Source organism: Bos javanicus, chromosome 5, assembly GCF_032452875.1.
Source record: "Bos javanicus breed banteng chromosome 5, ARS-OSU_banteng_1.0, whole genome shotgun sequence".
Classification (NCBI taxonomy): Eukaryota; Metazoa; Chordata; class Mammalia; order Artiodactyla; family Bovidae; genus Bos; species Bos javanicus.
Window position 1 is genome coordinate 80960718 of NC_083872.1, and position 20810 is coordinate 80981527.

General features: G+C 41.5%; 1 protein-coding gene across 4 annotated transcripts in view; it reads right to left on the reverse strand.

Annotated features, from left to right (window-relative positions):
• The window catches only part of FAR2 (fatty acyl-CoA reductase 2), a 177433-nt gene extending 158649 nt beyond the window's left edge, over positions 1-18784 (reverse strand). For 2 of the 4 annotated variants that reach the window (XM_061417509.1, XM_061417506.1), the window contains exon 1: positions 17780-18183. The gene's annotated coding sequence lies outside the window, so the exon portion shown is untranslated. Of the gene's footprint in view, positions 1-17155; positions 17491-17779; positions 18184-18411 lie in introns of those variants that run through there. The other 2 variants (XM_061417508.1, XM_061417507.1) reach the window with 2 other exon arrangements.
• Between the last annotated feature and the right edge of the window lie 2026 nt (positions 18785-20810).

The following is a 20810-nucleotide window of genomic DNA, read 5'->3' on the forward strand; positions in this document are numbered from 1 at the left end:
GCTGGACCATAAAGAAGGCAGAGTGCCAAAGAATTGATGCTTTTGAACTGTGGTGCTGGAAAAGACTCTTGCGAGTCGCTTGAACATCAAGGAGATCAAACCAGTCAATCCTAAAGGAAATCAACCCTGAATATTCATTGGAAGCACTGGTGCTTAAGCTAAAGCTCTAATACTTTGCCCACCTGATGTGTAGAGTTGACTCATTGGAAAAGACCCCGATGCTGGGCAAAACTGAGGGCAGGTGGAGAAGGGGGTGACAGAGGATGAGATGGTTGGATGGCATCACTGACTCAAGGGATGTGAGTTTGAGCAGACTCTGGAAGGTAGTGGAGGACAGGGAAGCCTGGCATTCTGTAGTCCATGGGGTCGCAAAGAGTCAGACATGACTGAACAACTGAATGACAACAACAAACCAGAACCCAAATGATATTTATTAAGCCTACCTCAGCAGGAGCCACAGAACCCTAGGGCTTGAGAGCTGGGAGGAACTTTGGAGATAATCCAGTCATTTTCTAACTGAGTGAGCAGGGGGTAGAATCAGGACAATAGTTTAGACTCCTGAGCCCTGGTCTGCTCTTCTCTCCCCTCTCTTCTCACATTGGACTCATATGTTATAAATCAGGGGTCCCCCAGTCATGGACTGGTAACCGTCCATGGTCTGTTAGGAACTGGGCTGCACAGCAGAGGTGAGGGGAAGGCAAGCAAGAAAAGCTCCATCTGTACTTACAACTTCTGCCCATCACACACATTACTGCCTGAGGTCTACCTCCTGTCAGAACATTCTGATAGGAGCACAAACCCTACTGTGAACTACACATGTAAGGAGTCTAGGTTGCATGCTTCTTATGAAAATTGAGTGCCTGATGATCTGCTTTTGCATTATGGTGAGTTGTATAATTATTTCGTTATATATCACAATGTAATAATACAATTAAAGCCACAAGAAATGAGTTGGCTTCCCTGATGGCTCAGTGGTAAAGAATCTGCCTGCGATACAGGAGGTGCAAGAGATGCACGTTCAATCCCTTGGTCAGGAAGATCCCCTGGAGAAGGAAATGGCAACTCACTCCAATATTATTGCCTGCAAAATCCCATGGAGAGAGGAGCCTAGAAGGCTACAGTCCAAGGTGTTGCAAAGAGTTGGAAATGACTGAGTGACTGAGCACACCTCAATAATAATAGAGTTAAAGGGCACAATGAATGTAATGTGCATAAATCATCCTGAAGCCATCCCATATCCCCAGTCTGTGGAAAAATTGTCTTCCACAAAACTGGTCCCTCATGCCAGAAAAGTTAGGGTCCTCTTTGTCTCTCTGCAGGACCCATGTAACTCTCTAACTCTCCCACATGACAATAGCTCAACTCATTGGGCCAATCACTCTTCTAAATGGTTTACCTGTATTAACTCATGAGTCAGCACAACAATTTAACAATACTTACTATTATAAACCTCATTTTACAAGTAGGAAACCAAGGCACAGAAAAATTAAAGCGATTTACCCTAGTTCACATAATTTGTAGACTAGTGGCAGAGGCCATTCCCCCTTCACCCAACCATATGCCCTTTGTCCTGTCCAAAGCACAGACTGACTTCTTTTGGGAAACAGTTCCCAACTGTTGCCTCACTCTGTTGAAAGTCCTTTATCTGCCAAACTCTCTGAGCCTCCAGGAAACATCAGCTTATGTGGAATTGGCTATTTATTTGTCTGTTTTGTCTACTGTTTGCAAACAACTTTAAAATGTTGATTGAATTCATGAAAGAATGACAGGCCAACTAAATCTCTCTATCTTTGAATTCTCCTTACTTCATCTATCTTCCATATAGAAGCGAACCAGGGAAACTAGTGAGACATTAGTGCATAGGTTCCATGGAGGCTCGTAAACCCTTTGTTTATCTTCCTTAAAAACCAAAGATAAGCCTTTTGATTGTTGTTCCACATGTTTGGTAATGAACTCATGAGGCTATTAAGACAGCAATTTTCTTCATCCATAGTCACTATATCTAGGGCCCAAATTTGTTTTAAATTTTATACTTTGACTTGTTTTTTCTTAATGTATACATTTTATTGAAGTATAGTCGACTTACAATATTTCAGGTGCACAGCAAGGTGATTCAGTTATACATACACACATATACTATTTTTCAGATTATTTTGCATTATTGATTATTGCAAGATATGGACTATAGTTCCTGGTGCTATACAGTAAATTTTTGCTACTTGTTGAATATCTATTTTTAAAAAAATAAGAAATCTAGCATTCTATCCATACTAAGTCAAACAAGTAGAATCAAAATGTCATAAATTTCTTAGGCAAAAATTCATAAGATTTCTAAAATATATATATTATACATACTATATGTATACATACACACACGCACACACACACAAAAGCTTTTCTACTATGCTTGATAAAGGCTTGAGAAAGGACATAAAAAAAACAGAGATGATTAAATTGGAAAACATACACCAAATGAAATGAGGGCACTGAATATAAAATAGAAAAAGTGAAACAAACTACACAAAAGTGAAAGATCATCATATAGTCCAGTTGTTTTTAAACATGGCTGCTCATTAGAAACATATCTGGAGCTCTGGAGAAAAAAATAGCAATACCTAGGCATTTGTATTTTTCAAAAATTTTCAAGATAATTCTGATATGCATCTGGATTTTAAAAAGTGATTGCAAGTTTTCTATTAAATTGTAATTTTGGAGATATAGAATTCTATTATTTTTCCATTGACCATTCATGATACAATAGTATTAAGAGAATAATAGTTACATGATCACAATAGTAAAAGATGTTTATCAGTTTTCACAATCAGTAGCCAGACAAAAAATAAAGCCATAATGGGAACATTATTAACCTAACAATATGAAACACTTACATACAATTTGGGGGGTTAAGCTGAGTGATGCAATAAGTGGAAATGCATACATATACATGTTTTCCCTGCCCAGCCAGTTGGTGCATTGAATCCATTTACATTTAATGTAATTATCAATATGTATGATTCTATTACCACTTTAATTCTTTGGGGCTTATTTTGTATGGATCTTTTCCTTCTCTTGTGTTTCCTGCCTAGAGAAGTTCCTTTAGCATTTGCTGTAAAGCTGGTTTGGTGGCACTGAATTCTCTTTAACGTTTGCTTGTCTGGAAAGCTTTTGATATCTCTATCAAATCTGGATGAGAGTGTTGCTGGTAGAGTATTCTTGGTTGTAGGTTCTTTCCTCTCCTCACTTTAAATATATCATGCCATTCCCTTCTGGCTTGTAGAGTTTCTGTTGAGAAATCAGCTGATAACCTCATGGGAGTTCCCTTATATATTATCTGTCATTTTTCTCTTGTTGCTTTTAATATTAATCTTTAATTATTGTCAGTTTGATTACTATGTGTCTTAGTGTGTTCCTCCTTGGGTTTATCCTCCCTGGGACTCTCTGAACTTCCTAGACTTGGTTAACAACAATTTCCTTTCCATGTTAGGGAAGTTTTCAGCTATTATGCTTTCAAATATTTTCTCAGGTTCTCTCTTCTCCTTCTGGGAACCCTATTATATGAATGTTGGTGCATTTAATGTTGTCCCAGAGGTCTTTTAGGCTGTCTTTTATTATTTTTTTCCCCTATATTCTGTTCTGTGGCAGTGATTTCCACCATTCTGTCCTCCAGGTCACTTATCCATTCTTCTGCCTCAGTTATTCTGCTATTGATTCCTTCTAGTATATTGTTCATCTCTGTTTGTTTGTTCTTTATTTCTTCTAGGTCTTTGGTAAACATTTCTTGCATCTTCCCCATTCTGTTTCTGACATCCTGGATCATCTTCACTATCATTATTCTGAGTTCTTTTTTCTGAAAGGTGCCTATCACCACTCCATTTCATTGTTTTTCTGGGGTTTTATATTGTCCCTTCATCTGGGACATAACTCTCTGCTTTTTCATTCTGATTAACTTTCTCTAATGTGGTTTTTGTTCTAGCTGTGGGATTGTGGTTCTTCTTGCTTCTTCAATCTGCTCTCTAGTGGATGAGGCTAAGAAGCTTCTGTAAGCTTCCTGATGGGAGGGACTGGGTGGTGAAAACTGGGTTTTGCTCCAGTGGGCAAAGCCTTGCTCAGTAAAGCTTTAATGAGAGTATAAAAAGGCAAGTGACAGATTGGAAGAAGTTATTCAAATTACATACATCTAATAAAGGAATTGCACCCAAGATAGATAAAGTATATGCACAAATCATGAAAAAATTACCCAATAAATAATAAACCTGGTAAACAAATGAACAAAAACTTGGGCATATCTCAAGAAAAGATATCCAAATGGCCAATATACAAAATGGTGCTCCACCGTCAGTCACCAGAAAAATATAAGTAAAAGTACTATGTCATACAACTACTCTCGCACTGAAATGGATAAAATGAAAAAAACAGGCAAAGGACACACGAAGAAATGTCAATTTGTATTGACAAATGGAACAAGTAGAACCTCTTGACTACTGCTTCTGGGAGTATACACTGTAAAACCACTTTGGTACACCCTTTGGCAGTTTTTATTAAAGCTCTCTACATAAATCAATTCCATATGGAGGTATTCCCATCTGCAACTTGTACATGTATTCAGCAAAAGACATTCATAATAAAGTTCCTAGTAGCACTATTCCCAAGAACTCTATAGTGGAAACTACCCAACTTTTCATCAACAGAAGATAAATTAAATGTGGTATATTCGCATTCGGAATAATAGATAGCAATGTGAATGAATACACAAAGCCCTGAAAGAATCTTAAAAACATAACACTGAGTGAATAAGCGGGACATAAAATAATGCACACTGTATTTTACTTATATATAAAACTCCAAAACCTAGCAAAACTAATCTATCTTTGAACCTTGCTAATCAATGACTTGGGCTTCCCTGGTTGACCCAGTTGGTAAAGAATCCACCTGCAAAGCAGGAGAGGTAGATTCGGTCCCTGGATCAGGAAGATCCCCTGGGAAGGAAATGGCAACCACTTCAGTATTCTGTGGATATGGACAGAGGAGCCTGGCAGGCCACAGTCCATGGAGTCACAAGAATTGGACACAACTTAGTGCCTAAACCACCATCACCCACCAATCAATGACTTAGAGGTCAGTATAACGGATACTTTGGGGGGCAATAGGTGATGACAGGATGGCAGTGTGTGGAAAGCTGGTAGTGTTTTTCTTTATAATCTGGAACCTGAAATCTGAGAGCTACTTGCTATATTTATGACACATTCACTCTTTCACATGTAAGTTGTACCTCATAAAAAAATTAAAAACACATGAGAAGAAAGAAGAAAATAGTTATTACCTATGTTCATTATTCAGAGAAGGCGATGGCACCCCACTCCAGTACTCTTGCCTGGAAAATCCCATGGATGGAGGAGCCTGGTAGGCTGCAGTCCAGGCGGTCATGAAGAGTTGGACACGACTGAGCGACTTCACTTTCACTTTTCACTTAATGCATTGGAGAAGGAAATGGCAACCCACTCCAGTGTTCTTGCCTGGAGAATCCCAGGGACGGGGGAGCCTGCTGGGCTGCCATCTATAGGGTCGCACAGAGTCAGACACGACTGGAAGTGACTTAACAGCAGCAGCAGCAGCATGTTCATTATTAATCCGTATCTAAAATGTACAGTTTGGGAGTGTTCTTCTTTTTCTGTTTTTGGTTTTGGTTTCAGTTTCATGTTGTTTGCTCTTCTTTGCTTTTTGTGGAGTTTTTGTTTTGTTTGAGTAACACTGAAGTGCCTTGTAGATAGTTTCATCACCACATTCCACTGTGGTAAAGAAGAATCAAGTACTAGTTTCCTGGGTGTTATGGGTTGAATTGTGTCCTCTAAAACTCAAACATTAAAATCCTCAACTGTAGTATCTCAGAATGTGACATAATTTAGAAATAGGATTATCATAGAGGTAACTTATTAGGATGAAACCGTACTGAAGTAGAATGGGTTCCTAATCCAATATGACTGGTATCCTAATAAAAAAAGGAAGTTTGGACACACAGACATACCTGAGAGAAGGGGATATGAAGATACAGAGAGAAGATGGCATCTACAAACTGAGAAGAGGCTTAAAATAATTGCTTCTCTCATAGTCTTGGGAAGGAACCAACCTTTCAACACCTCGCTTTTTCGAGTCTCCAGATATCTGAGATGCAGGAAGGACGGGTGATGCTCAAAGTGCTTCTGCATTAGGGAGGCCTACCACCCACACCTACTTCAACTAGCATCTCAGGTTGAGAAGCAGAGGCTTTAGGCAAGGGGTGACATGATCCCTTTTTCTGTTTTGGAACAATGGAACATTCTGGATTATGTGACACATTGAAAATGGATCTACAAAACCTAACCATCCAGAACAGCTCTAAGGTCCTTGTGAGAAATCCTCAGAAGGGATCTTTCCTGAGTCTGGAGGTCTTCAAGGAGGTAAAATGGTCATTTGATTATTCCTAAGGCAGTGGTTCCTCATCTTGCTTTGATTATGACCCCTGTGAAAATCTGTTGAAAATTATAAATGTCCCATCAGACAAATACCTTCATCTAGATTTAAGAGTATGGTGATGATGGTTTAGTTGCTAAGTTGTGTCCAAATCTTGTGACCCCCATGGTCTGTAGCCTGCCAGCTCCTCTGTCCATGGGATTCTCCAGGCAAGAATACTGGAGTGGGTTGCCATTTCCTTCTCCAGGGGATCTTCCTGACCCAGGAATAGAACTCAGGTCTCCTGCACCACAGGCAGATTCTTTACCAACTGAACTATGAGGGAAGTACTTAAGAGTATAGGTGAGGATTTTTTTCAAACAGAGGATTGGTTTTTGATCTCACTTATAGAAATAAAGTTGGATGGCTGAAGATACTGGGGTGTCCACGTGTCATCACACAGGAAGTCAGTGCCTAACTACTGGCCCTACACCAAGACTCAAAGGTATCATCCTGAAACTATAACTTGCTCACATTGGTTGTTTCTGCTCTTCCATTTCTTTTTCCCACTATGATTAGCAGTTAACTACTTAAAACACAAAGAGATTGTGTTATCTATCTTAAAAGGCAGAAAGGAAAGGAGGAAGCATGAAGACTGATCTCCATCCATGGCAGTTTGGGGAAAGAGTGAGTGACTAAGAGGAAAGTGACACAGGCTAGTCAATCCTCAGGACTTATAGTGGATACAGGAGAACACTATTCCTTAGGGAGAATTTTCATTATCTTCCCTGTGGACTTTAATTCATTTTAATTCCATTTCCCATCACTTTCTTCTTGGTGTTAACTGCTCAGGGTCATGGGAAGCTAAATCATTTGCTGAAGCTTGTTAGGAGGGGAAAGAACAGGAAATAAAAATATATGAGTATCTTATATTTTTACACTGAGGGTCTGCTGAAAGATTTCACAAACTCCAAAGTTTTAACTGGCTAAAAAATGTTCAATGAATAGAGGGCACTAAAACTTAATGGCAGGTACTATAACTTGTTTACCACTATATTTGCAGAGCCTAATACCCAATCTGACACATGGTAGATGCTCAGTAAACTGAATGAATGAATAAATAGAATTATCATGGAATTTGCAGTCATAAGATCTGGATAATATTCTACACTTATTCATTAAATAGATATGTGACAAGTCACTTCAGGTCTTTGGGACTGGCTTGTTCCTTATTATAAAATGACAAATTTAGATCAAATATTGATACGGTACTTGAACATTCTACAACTTAGAATATGAATAGAGTTAAGGCAAAGCTGTTTGCTCACCATTATGTATGGTAGATTAGATGGCACATGTGCTAGCATATAGAATGTCTAAGAGTTCAGGGGAAGGCTAATTTGAGAAAGTTTCACTGTCCTAAAAGAAACTGAGACCTAAATTTATCTAAAGTGCAATCCTGTGATCAGCAGTGCACTCAGTGTACTTGCATAACCACTGCTTCAGGTGGGACTGGACCAAAATAGTAAGAAGAAAAGAAAGAAGTAATGTCAAAATTCTAGTAAGGAAAGAGGTTTGACAAGTCCAGGTTACTGAGAAAGAAGGAAACTGCTCAGTTCAAGAACAAATAACTCTTTCAGACTCTCCTGCAGCTTGGAGAAGTTTTATAAGTAGATCTAATGTTCTCAAAGCATTTTGGTGAAAGAGTAAGAGTCCATCCTTCAGAAGACACAGTTATCTTCAGAACAGATATGTCCTGAAGGTCTTGTGTAAGTAAAACACAATGGAAGCTAGTCAATTCAGAAAGAGACAACAGTTATAGCATAATAGAACTAAAAATACACAGACTGACATAAAGTTGATTTCATTAATATTTATCAGGGTATCTTATTTACATTTATGTTTCACGTGGAATTAACTGGACAATTTCTCTTAATTTTTAGACAAATAGTTCCATTTTTATTAAATGAGTATTATCTATCTCTAAAATGATTTTATTATTGGATAAAATTATGCTATTACCAACACATTATTTAGTATTAAATGTTCTTTCTTGAAAACAAAACTTTAATACATGCACACATAGTGAATTGTTATACAGAGCTTCTTTTATTCAGGTTATCAAATTCTTCTGGGCAGATTATTCCAGTTTCTTAACAATATTAGAGAATCTAATTCTATTTGAAATGCTTTAGTGGTTTTAAATATATTGGGACCAGACACATAGTTTAATGGCCTTCCTAATTTCCAACTATCTTGCCTTCAAAAATACTGGGAACTTGCACTGACTTTTGTGGAATGTGTCCTCTCACTGACCTGTGATAAATAAAGCACCATTTTTCTGAAATGATCTAAAATGTGGAGCATTTTCACAATGACTTTTTTTCTCATTTCTTGGCTCAGAAAATATTATTCTTGCCTCCTGTGGTCATCCTGTTATTCACCAGTGAATGTTATTGACCCAGCATCTCCCCTGAGGTGGATGGGTGGGTAAGCGGAAGGAGAGGTCAGAGTTTGGCCTTTTCTACACAGATTCACAAGGCAGAGCTTCTCGTCCTTCCCTCAAGTGTGTGCTTCAACAAATGGGGGCCATCTCTGGAGGAGCTTTGGAAGCTAAAATGCATTAGAAAGCATGTCCAAAAGCCAGAGGAGATGCATTGCCAGCTGCTGCTAGAAAGGGCTTTTGCTGGACTTCAGGGGTAAAGGATACAGAATTATCTAGGAGTTTTAAAATAAACCATGACTAAGACAATAGATATATGCTATTCCTAGTGTCTGTTGATTAAAGTAAGATGATTTTTTTCACTGTCTACTTAATCACATTGTCGGTTCCACAAAGAAATATGTATTATAATATATAATATATATTAAAATATATATTATTTTTGCTTTGATACAGTGTTAAGTGGAAAAATTGGCTGTTGAATGAAGATCTCACCTGAAAGCATCCTTTTTTTAAAGCCAGGTCTCTGAATTAGTCATGGAAAGTGCCCTGATGAATGTGGCTGGCAAGAAGCCCTGTATTTCATCCTATTTGATTGATTCCCCCAGAATACTGACCTCTGGATAGACTCTGTGACCACAGTGACAGACCTAAGTACAAGCCTCCATCTCCATCTTCTAAGTCCCACAGAAGCAACTGGACCAGCTGTTCTCACATTTGTACCTGTGCTGTGCTGGTTATGTACGAAGGTACCTGGGGAGTCTTGTACCAAAAATCCTTACTCAATAAGTGCGGGGTAGGGATAATGAATGGAGAAGGCAATGGCAACCCACTCCAGTACTCTTGCCTGGCAAATCCCATGGACGGAGGAGCCTGGTGGGCTGCAGTCCATGGGGTCACTAAGAGTTGGACACGACTGAGCGACTTCACTTTTACTTTTCACTTTCATGCATTGGAGAAGGCAATGGCAACCCACTCCAGTGTTTTTGCCTGGAGAATCCCAGGGACAGGGGAGCCTGGTGGGCTGCTGTCTCTGGGGTTGCACAGAGTCGGACACAACTGAAGTGACTTAGCAGCAGCAGGGATAATGAAAGGTATAGTTGTCATCCCAAACTTAAGACTGTCACCCTTAAACCATCACTCTTCACAAAAAGGATGCATTAATAAAATACAAATTTGCTTAACTGAAATAAAAATCAAAGGTGACTACTCACCGGAAACCCATGCTCAGCAGCAGCAGACTTCAACAACTAAGTAATATCAGGGTTAATTACCCCCTAAACTTCTTGGACCCTGGGTATGTTTATCTGACAGCCCATCCTTTACATGAGTTTAAATGTCTGAGTAACTTTCAAAAGCTATCACCTCAAAACTATCTTCTGCTCTTTCCATTGGCAGGTAACACTAACTATACTGTTGTTGTTCAGTCATTAAGGTGTCTGACTCTTTGTGACCCCATGAACTGCAGCACGCCAGGCTTCCCTGTCCTTCACATGTCCAGGAGTTTGCTCAAATTCATGTCCACTGAGTTAGTAATGCTATCTAACCATCTCCACCTCTGCTGCCCTCTTCTTTTGCCTCAATCTTTCCCAGAATCAGGGCCATTTCCAATGACTAGCTATACTAGTCATCCACAATAAATGACATTGTTATAACTCCAATGACAATGTTTGAGGAGCTTCTAGTCTATCAATTTACCTATCTGTATTTCCAGCTTTGACATAGACTGAAATGTTTGAATCCTCGAAAATGTATATGTTGAAATCTACTCTCTAACCTTATGGTATTTGAAGGTGGGTCTCTGGGAAGTCATTAGGTCATGAAATGAGAACTCTGGAGAATGAGACTGCTGCTGCTGCTAAGTCACTTCAGTCATGTCCAACTCTGTGCGATCCCATAGACAGCAGCCCACCAGGCTCCCCTGTCCCTGGGATTCTCCAGGCAAGAGTACTGGAGTGGGGTGCCATTGCCTTCTCCGGGTGAATGAGACTAGTGCCCTTATAAAAGAGACTCCTAAGAACTCCCTTGTGAAGTTCCACAATGTGAAGTTCCAATGGAAAGAAGGACATTTGTGAACCAGGAAGTGGTCCTCACCAGACATCACATCTGCTGGTGCCTTCATGTTGGACCACTGGCCTCCGTAACTGTAAGAAACACAGGTTTTTGTTGTTATTTATAAGCAACCCATTCTACGGTGTTTTATTATAGCAGCCTGAACTGACTACCCCCTAATATATAAAAGAAGTCTATTAAAATTTTTACAGCCAATGAGTTAATAGCCTAGAGTAGGGGCTGACAAATATTTTATGTAAGGGTCGGATGGTAAATATATTAGGCTTTGCAGATCACAACTACTTATTATGTGGAGCACCAAAGCATCTGCAATAGGATAATAGGATGAATTAGTGCATGGCACTGGCTGATTTCCAATAAAACTTTATTTATGACTACTAACATGTGAACTTATGAAATCTTTCATGTGCCATGGAACATTATTCTTGCTTTTCTAAAAACCATTTTAAAATACAAACACAATTCTTAGTTCAATAGATAGAGTAAAATAGGCAGGAGCCGAAATTGGCCCTCGAGTCACTGTTTGTAGACCCCTTGGCTAGAGCACTGAGTGGATGAAGCCCTGGCCAGAGTCCATAGCTGTGTGAACTTGTTTCTTCTGTTCTGCTCTGTTGGTTGTCCTTGGGTCATAAATTGCACTTCTGCCTTCAGCCCACCACCATGCAAATACACTGGGAAGCAGGAACAAAGATGAACGAGATTCACTGCAAAATCAGTTCCCGCAGACATCCTATGTGTTCACACTGTACCCTGTTGGGGATATACTACAAACATCAACTAAGGCTCAGAACTACCATGGGACACGAGAGGCCCTTCCCCACTGTTTATGCATCAGCTTCCTCATGGGTACATCTAAACTTGACAGAATGTACCCTCAAGAGGTCCTGCATAGCCTTGCCAGGAAAGTAGAAGTTAATTTTTTTTAATTGTTTTTAGTCACACTGCAGATCTTGCTTGTGAATATCATTTTATAACTGATTCATACAGTGGAATTGTTTTCATCATCAATTTTGAGCTTATTAACAGAGTCAATTCAATTCTGGTCTTCTGCTTTCTTCCAACTAAGTTGCATGAAAGAGATAAGAGAAGTTGATGGTTAATAGAAAGCTGTGGATGTTAAGAGCTTTAATCTATTAATATAGGGCAGCATTTCCCAAAGCGTGTTAGGCTAATGCTGACTCTGTCAGATGTTCTGCCAAAAAAAGCATTTCAAGGTCAAATAAGTTTAGGAAATGTGGCATAAAATACCTCTTCTTTCTTGATGATTCTTAAAGTGCATTATTAGTGTATTAAAGGCTCCAAGGACTCCTGCAATAAAACTGCTTAATTGGGTTAAATTGTTCCTTACACTTACATGATCAGGAAGCTTTTCTTTTTCTTTACTTGACTATTATTAACATCCCAAGAAACTAATGATCCATAGACTACATTTCTGGGAAACACTGATACAGAAAAGGTGGAAGAATGGAAAGCTTCTAAGCAAGGGAGTACGCTATGCTATAGAGCAATCACTTTCACAAGGATCAGGCCTTTCTATCCGGGTTTTTGTCATTTTAGACTATCCCATATGCTATACATGTGTTCAAGTCAGAAAAGCAAGAGTCATATTTGTTGTGGTGGTAACCTCTTACAAAATTATAAAGTGTGTGCACATTTTATAAATAATCTCAATATTACAAAGGATAATATGAAAAGCATATTATTTTCTTCTCTCTCACCCCATTTCCAACATCCTGGCATATTTTTCAGAGGTACCAGGCAGTGTTATCAGTTTCCACGTCACTTTTCAGTTCTTCTGCGAAAACTCTAAATTCTATGCATCAAGGACAATAGTTTTGAGTTATAAAAACTCAGCAGTATCTACTGAAGGAATTTCTTCTCACACTTCTTTCCTCTGCCACCTCTCATCGTCAGTCTTTCACCAAGGTCTATCAATTCGACTTGTGAAATGCACTTCAAGTGTGCACACTTTTCTCCATTTCCCCTATCAGCACAGTCGCTGGCTGTGTCCTAACTGTATTCTACTTTTCATTCTTGATCCTGCTAGTCCATTCTCCTTATTTCAGCTACAAAGGTATCCTTAAAATGTAAATTACCCTCTGGCTTCAAAGTCTTCAAAGGCTTCTCATTAAAATAAAATTCACAATCTTTATCAAGATCTGTGACGATCTGCATGACCAGGCTCCTGCCTACCCACCCTCCACAACACACACACATACACACACACACACTCATGTCCAGCCTCTCAGAAACTCCCTTTTCCAACACACGTGCCTTCTTTTTATCCCTTGAACACTTCCAAGCTTTTCTTCTCTTTACAGATTACCTACTTGCTATTTCCTCTACCTAAATGGCTTTTCCCTCCTTTTTTCTTTTTCTTTTTTTTGCCAAGTGAATCCCTGTGCCTCCTTCAAATATCAATTTAAATCTTTCCTTTTCAGAGACCTTCACAGAGCACCAAATCTGAATCAGCCCATTTTTTTCACAGCCCCTTGTTCTTCTCCATACTACTTCTAACAATGTGTTATTATGTATTTATTTTTTAATGTCTGTAAGATCCAAAAGATCTTACAAATCTGTTTTATTCCATACTAAATGCAAGAAAATTGTCTTTCGTGTCTGGTCACAGAATGGGCTTAATAATTACATATTACATGATTAAAATTATCCAGTGGAAAGTTCTTTTTATCTCCTGCCTTTTTCTTATGTGAAACTTTACACCCTTTCAGATTTCCATTTTTTGCACACTTATCAGCCAAAAGCCTCATTCATTTATCTCTATTAGAAGGGGAACTTTAAGGACCAACTCATGTAACTCAAGCTTCACCAACCATTTGGTTTACTTTACTCTCTTCTTAGGAACTTACTGTATTTATTTTCTGTACCGTTCATTTGGTGCCTAATCTCATACTGACTTGTAACAACTTATCAGGTGTGTTAATTAACAACTTATATTTACATATGCGGTCTTGCCAATGATGTCATAAATCTATGGAAGCCAGGACTTGTTACTTAACACTCTAAAGTTCACAGCATGCCTCTGCACAGAGTAGCTGAATGAAAGAGTCCCCATCCACCTTCTTTTAACGCCTCAACTTTAAGACTTTAATATGGAAGTCTGACCCATTTCCTTTCAGTTTATTTTCTTTCTCAACCCTGTGTGTTGCCATTTCCTTTCTTTCAGAAAGGACCCATTTCCTTTCAGTCTATTTCTTCCTCAACCAGTGTGTTGCCACCATGCTGGGAATGAAAGCTGTGGTAAGGATAAGTTCTGAGGTCAGAGGGAAGTGACTAAGAGAGGAATGCGAGGACAAAGGACTTGTCCAAGGGTTCTCAGTTCCTCCCGCAGTGGAACAGGAAGTGAAGATAACCTGTCAAGTGACTAGGTGTACTTTACATTGCCAGGTATCTCCCTGAACATTTAAAAAGAGTGCTTTGCTCAAGGTTTTGAAAATACGAGTATCTAAGGCAATGGCACCCCACTCCAGTACTTTGCCTGGAAAATCCCATGGATGGAGGAGCTTGGTAGGCTGCGTGCGGTCCATGGGGTCGCTAAGAGTCGGACACGACTGAGCGACTTCCCTTTCACTTTCCACTTTCATGCATTGGAGAAGGGAAATGGCAACCCACTCCAGTGTTCTTGCCTGGAGAATCCCAGGGATGGGGAGCCTGGTGGCTGCCGTCTGTGGGATCACACAGAGTCTGACACGACTGAAGTGACTTAGCAGCAGCAGCAAACATTAAATGAGGCAGAAAGGATTACCTTCTCAAATAATTTCAATCAATGACTCAGTTGTTCATTGTTCAATTTTGGATGAACTTCCCCCAAATATCAATTTAATTCTATAAGTATCTTTGGGATCCAGAAAGGTATTCTGTACTTTTAGTTGCCAATTCCAATCTTGCTCAAATAATGATTTTTAAGGAATACTTAAAATACTAAAAACCATAGCTACTTTTTATTTTCTTCTTCCACCAAAATATAATGGTTATAAAAGTTCTGCAACCCTTTTGATATACTTAACCAGATTTCCTCAAACTACTTCTGAAACATGGAGTAGAAAAGTAAATGTGTAATAATACCATCTTTATTAGTATACAACTGTTCAAGGTAAGCAGACAGTTTAACAATTATTAGCTCTTTTTACCTGTATGTTTTTACAACAACCTGTTAAGATGAATACAGTAGTAGATGTTGTCTGTTATGTTTAGTTTATCAATGAGAAAACTGGGTGTAGAAGGACTTAGTGGCAGAAGCATTCGGCAGCTAACTTTCAGATTGTATCAGAGAATTTACCGGCCACGTAGGACTGCTGAGACAGTGCTGTTATTCAGGAAGTAACCGAATAGGCTTATGAACCTGGGCTCAGCACTGGCTACAGAATTTGCAGGGTCTAGTATAAGATGGGAGAAGGCAATGACACCCCACTCCAGTACTTGCCTGGAAAATCCCATGGACAGAGGAGCCTGGAAGGCTGCAGTCCACGGGGTCGCTGAGGATCGGACATGACTGACTTCACTTTCACTTTCAATCATTGGAGAAGGAAATGGCAACCCACTCCAGTGTTCTTGCCTGGAGAATCCCAGGGACGGGGGAGCCTGGTGGGCTGCCGTCTATGGGGTCCCACAGAGTCGGACACAACTGAAGTGACTTAGCAGCAGCAGCAGCAGTATAAGATGAAAATTTGAAGCTCCTCTTTAAAAATTACTAAGACAGCTGACAGTGACAGCAGAACATTAAACCAAGTATGGGGCCCTTCTGGGTACTGGACCTTGTGAGCTGGCCTAGCCTGAGGTCTCTGGACCTCTATCATCTGGGTGACTGGGTATCCAAGAGGCTGTGAGCTCCTGAAATTATAGACAAAATTCTATGCTAATACGCATAAGTTTATTTTTCATATTTTGTAGCTTTTATCAGATCCTTAAGTGCTCTGTTAAGAAAATAAAATAAAGCATTAAGATTTCCTCTTCAAGAGTAATGAATGTTCTCAAAGAGACCAAACACAATGTCACAAGAGACTGGCAGAGGCGGCATGCTGGTGTCAGTGTACACCAATGTTCCTTCAGAGGTTGTGTTTGTTCATGCGTACGTTTTCATAGGCACACAAGTATTAACACAAAGACAAAGAGTTCTTAGGGCTGCCCAGATGTTGCCAGAAAGAAGTAACATCTGATTGCATTTTCAGATGATAGTAAAGCAAATGATGAGACATTCAAGGTGATGTTGAGACGTTCAAGATGACTTTCTTCACAAACCCCAAGGTGATACCCAAACATGACCCTGATATGAGGTATTTTATTTATTTTCACCACCTTAACAGAAGCTTCTCCCTCTTCTGCAATTAGATGTCACACTCCCTCTTTTAAGGAGAAATGTCTCACTGTAAGATTTACCAGCTCATGCTGATTTACATCAATTTTATAGATAACTATAACTCAGAAATAGGAGTAAGGTAGGAATTTGTTAACAGAACAGGTGTAGAAGATGCTCTCAGAAAAGGGAAAAGAGTACTCTAAAGACCTGTACCCTGAAAATACAACAGAAGAAATGCTGTGAGTCTTGAGTCTGGCTGGTAAAAACCGATCCCATCTCCTAGAAGATTCACATACAAATAGCCCTTAAAATGGATTTTGCTTTAAGACCTGCTCCTTCCGTTTGAGTGGCTGACTTAAAACTGTATTTCGTCTCTTTGTCCTTTTCCATTAAATATGCATCTCAGCCAAATCTCCAACTCATATGAATAGGGATACAGAGAGATGGGTAATTGAAACCTCAGGGTAATTCTCAAATTTTCATTTGCACAGCGTGTCAAACATTTCTTGATGCGGCCTCTAACAAGTAGGAAAACACGATTCACTTGAGATTGTGGTCACTCTGCTGTCCCCACTCTCGTCCCTGTTCATGTCACAATGGGGCAATACATAATTCAACCAACCGCCAAAGCTCTGGCAGGTCCAGAAAGAATCTTTTTTGCTCACACTTAGTAGCCCATCCATGGAAGAATAAGTGTTCATAATTCTACCCATCCCTAGAGGTGAAAGAGTAGGAAGCTGGTAGGTGGGATGTTTTTCTAGGGTTTCTAGGAGGAAGATGGTCATTTAGTCCTTTAATTGCACGGAATTGCCCCGCGGGTTATCGTACACGCCAAGAGTGAGTGAGCAGCTTCCCTCAAGCCCATCCGCACCTGTGGTAATCTTCTGGTACCCGCTTACCTGCTCTCTCCAAGACGCCCAGGCCCAGCAAGAAGAGGTGGAACACACCTGATGGTGTAAGACGCCGCCCAGGCCCATTGCAGTCTAGGGGTCGGTAAGCAGCGAGGCCCGAGTAGGATGATTCATGCGGCCACAGCCCAGGGTAGGGCTCGGAGTCGGGAAGCGCGCCCCGACTTGTCTAGCGCGCAGAGAGGGCAGCCGCCACGCCCCACGTGGCCTGCTCTCTCCAGGAACAGCCCGGAGGGCCGAGGAGGCCTTTGCGAGACCTGGTCGGTGCCTCTTGCCCCATGGGCCCGCGGCCACGGCGGGACTCCAGCGTTAACCCAACCGTGCCCTTCCCGTCGCGCGCCCTTCCCGCCCCCGCGCGCCCCACCTCGGCTAGTGATGCCGGCGCCCAGCGCGCTAACCCGCTGGCGGTTGACTGCGGACTGCGAGGGCAGCTCCAGGGCAGAGCCGCGGAAATCCCACTTCTACCGCCTGTCCCTGCGCCCACCCTTCCTCGGGGCCTCGAGGCCGCCCCGCCCTCGCTTTCGACCCCGCCGCGCCCTGCCTGCGGGCCACGCCGGCCGGCTCTCGCCGGCAGAGGCGTGGGCGCTCGCGCGGCCGAACTGCGACCCCGAGTACCTGCTCCTCCAGGCGAGGGGCTGCTCAACTAGTGGACCTCGAAATCCCAGTCCTTCCCTGGGGCTCCGGGAAGTGCTCCAGTCTCAACGAAGCTGCTCTCGTCTTTTGGCTCCCAAACGTGACACTCTATATATCCGGCTCGGAGACTGGGTGTGGGGCGGGAGGAAACCACCCTCCCTCCGACCTTCCCCGCGGCCACCGCGGCCACCGCGGCCTGGGCGTCGGGCGCGGAGCCGGCGGCTGCTTCTACCCGGGGCGGGAGGAGGGCGAGGGGCTGGCGAGGGCCCTACAGGCCGCCGGGCGACCTCATGGTGGGCAGAGCGGCAGTGCGCGCAGGCCCGCCCGGCAGCTTCCATTCATTCAGCGCCGAGCAGATCCGCTCGCTATTACTCCCGGGTAGGATTTTTTTCCCTCATTTTTTTTTTTTTTAAATCGGTGGGTGAGGGGGGAGAGGGAGCAGGAAAGGCGCCCCTCTCTGGTCTGGAAAAGAAGGGGAGCTCCCACATCTTGAGAGAAAGGGGGTGGGGGGGGGTGGGAGAAAGGGGAGGAGGAGAGACAGAGAGCAGGAAGGGAGAGACGGAGACAGGAGACAGAGGGTCAGAGGTTCTATTGTGAACACTTGGAGGACGCACCTTTCCCCCAGCCACCCTAGCGGAAGAGGCAGCCAAAAATCCGATTGTACTCAGCTTGTCCGTACAGCACGCCCAGTGGGAGGGATGCTCTCTTATCGGCTCCAAACTCTGCGGAGGCGCCTGGCAATGACCGACCGGCGCGGTGTCCTTTTAAAAATCCAGGAGGGGCTGGATTCACGGAGCCCCTTGTGCTGGACGGAGGCACGGTTCACTCTTGCTCGGGGTGCGGAGGGCAAAAAGCAGGCTCTATCTTCGTCAGGTGAGAGTAGGTAGGTGGATAGGAGACTAGAGAGGATCAGAGATGGGGCTGCAAAAACGCAGCCGGTCAGCTTTGCTCTGCAGCACTTCTTAAGATTAAGAAAAGAGAATGAGAGAGGTTTTGTTCATAAGCCTAGTAGCTTGGGGGAGAGGGCCGCGGGAGATTTGGTTTGGTCTCTGATACATTTTGAAAGGAAAAACTGGAGCCTTCATCAGGAAAGACTTTTAAGGGGACAGACAGGCACATGAGTGGGCTTGTCACAGTTCTAACCCAGGACGTGCTCAAAAAAAGCAGTCAACGCCCAAGCTCATTTCTTGGACAATTTGGAAGGTAATAAGAAAAGCCAAAAAAGGAATATTGTCCTATAAGTTGTCTGTTGAAGTTAATACGAACCACTTTTTGCATTCTTGGACTCTCTACAATTAAATGTATTAAGCAAAATGTAGTCTAAAGACCCTGGGACTAATTTTCTCTGGTGATTGCCTGAAAGCAAGGAGACAGAAAAAGTTAGGACCACATAAATATACTTTGTTACCCACCCCACTGGAAAAATACCTCTAAATGTGTTGCCAAAACAGCTGGTATGACAGCACTTGAAATGATACTGTCAAATGGTGGTGAGAGGTGTTGAAATCATTCATCACATAGCAGATAAAGGTAAACTGTTACAACTCTGAAAAACAATTTCCAAGAAGTTTCCAAGGCGAGTCCTTCAAACTTTTTTTATTGTTCTGAATCTTTTGAAATAGGATTCTCATTCTTTAGAACATAACCAAAAAAAAAAAAAAAATCACAAAAAGGAAAATGACATATGGACAAAGTTACATGTTTATTATAGCATTATTTATAAAGTAGAAGTAAAATAACGTACTTTCAATGGAGTGTTGACAAAACATTAAGTTGTTATTGTTTAGTTACCAAGTCGCGTCCAACTCTTTTTGACCCCATGAACTGCAGCACTCCAGGCGTCCATGTCCCAATCATCATCTCCTGGAGTTTGCCCAGCTTGATGTCCATTGAATCAGTGATGCCATCCAACCATCTTATCCTCTATCTGCCTTCAGTCTTTCCCAGCATCAGGGTCTTTTCTAATAAGTTGGCTTTTCACATCAGGTGGCCAAAGTAGTGGAGCTTCAGCATCAGTTCTTCCAATGAGTATTCAGGGTTGATTTCCTTTAGGATTGACTGGTTTGATCTCCTTGCTGTCCAAGGGACTCTCAAGAGTCTTCTCCAACACCACAGTTCAAAAGCATCAATTCTTTGGTACTTAACCTTCCTTATGGCCCAACTCTCACATCCGTACTTGACATTAGTATAGGTTACTAAATCATAATTTTACTTTCACTATTTAAAATTATTTCTTTATGGATAATGTATTCATTTGCTGAGACTGCCTTAACAAAGTACATGGAGGGGTGAATTAAACAGAAATTATCTCACAGTTCTGGAGTCTGGAAGTTCAAGATCAAAGTGTTGACAGGATTCTTTTTCTGAAAGCTGTGGAGGAGAATCAGTTTCGCGCCATCCACCTAGCTTCCAGTTTTTTGCTGACAATTTTTCTGGCTTTTCTTGACTTCCAGAAGTATAACCCTGATCATTACCTCCATCTTCACACTGTATTCTCTATGTGCATGTATATTTCTGTGTCCAAATTTTCTTTTTCTATAAAGACACCAGTCATACTGGACTAGGGCTCATCCTAATGGCCTCATCTAAATTGATTACATTTGCAACAACACTATTCCCATCCGGCGAAATGCCTGGCTGGATGACGCACAAGCTGGAATCAAGATTACCAGAAGAAATGACAATAACCTCAGCTATGCAGATGACACCACCTTTATGGAAAAAAGCAAAGAGGAACTAAAGAGCCATTTGATGAAGGTGAAACAGGAGAGTGAAAACACTGACTTAAAACTCAGCATTCAAAAAACAAAGATCATGGCTTCCAGTCCCATGACTTCATGGCAAATAGATGGGGAAATAATGGAAACAGTGACAGACTTTATTTCCTTCGGCTCCAAAATCACTGCAGATGGTGACTGCAGCCATGAAATTAAAAGACACTTGCTCCTTAGAAGAAAAGCTATGACCAACCTAGACAGCATATTAAAAAGAGGAGACATCACTTTGCTGACAA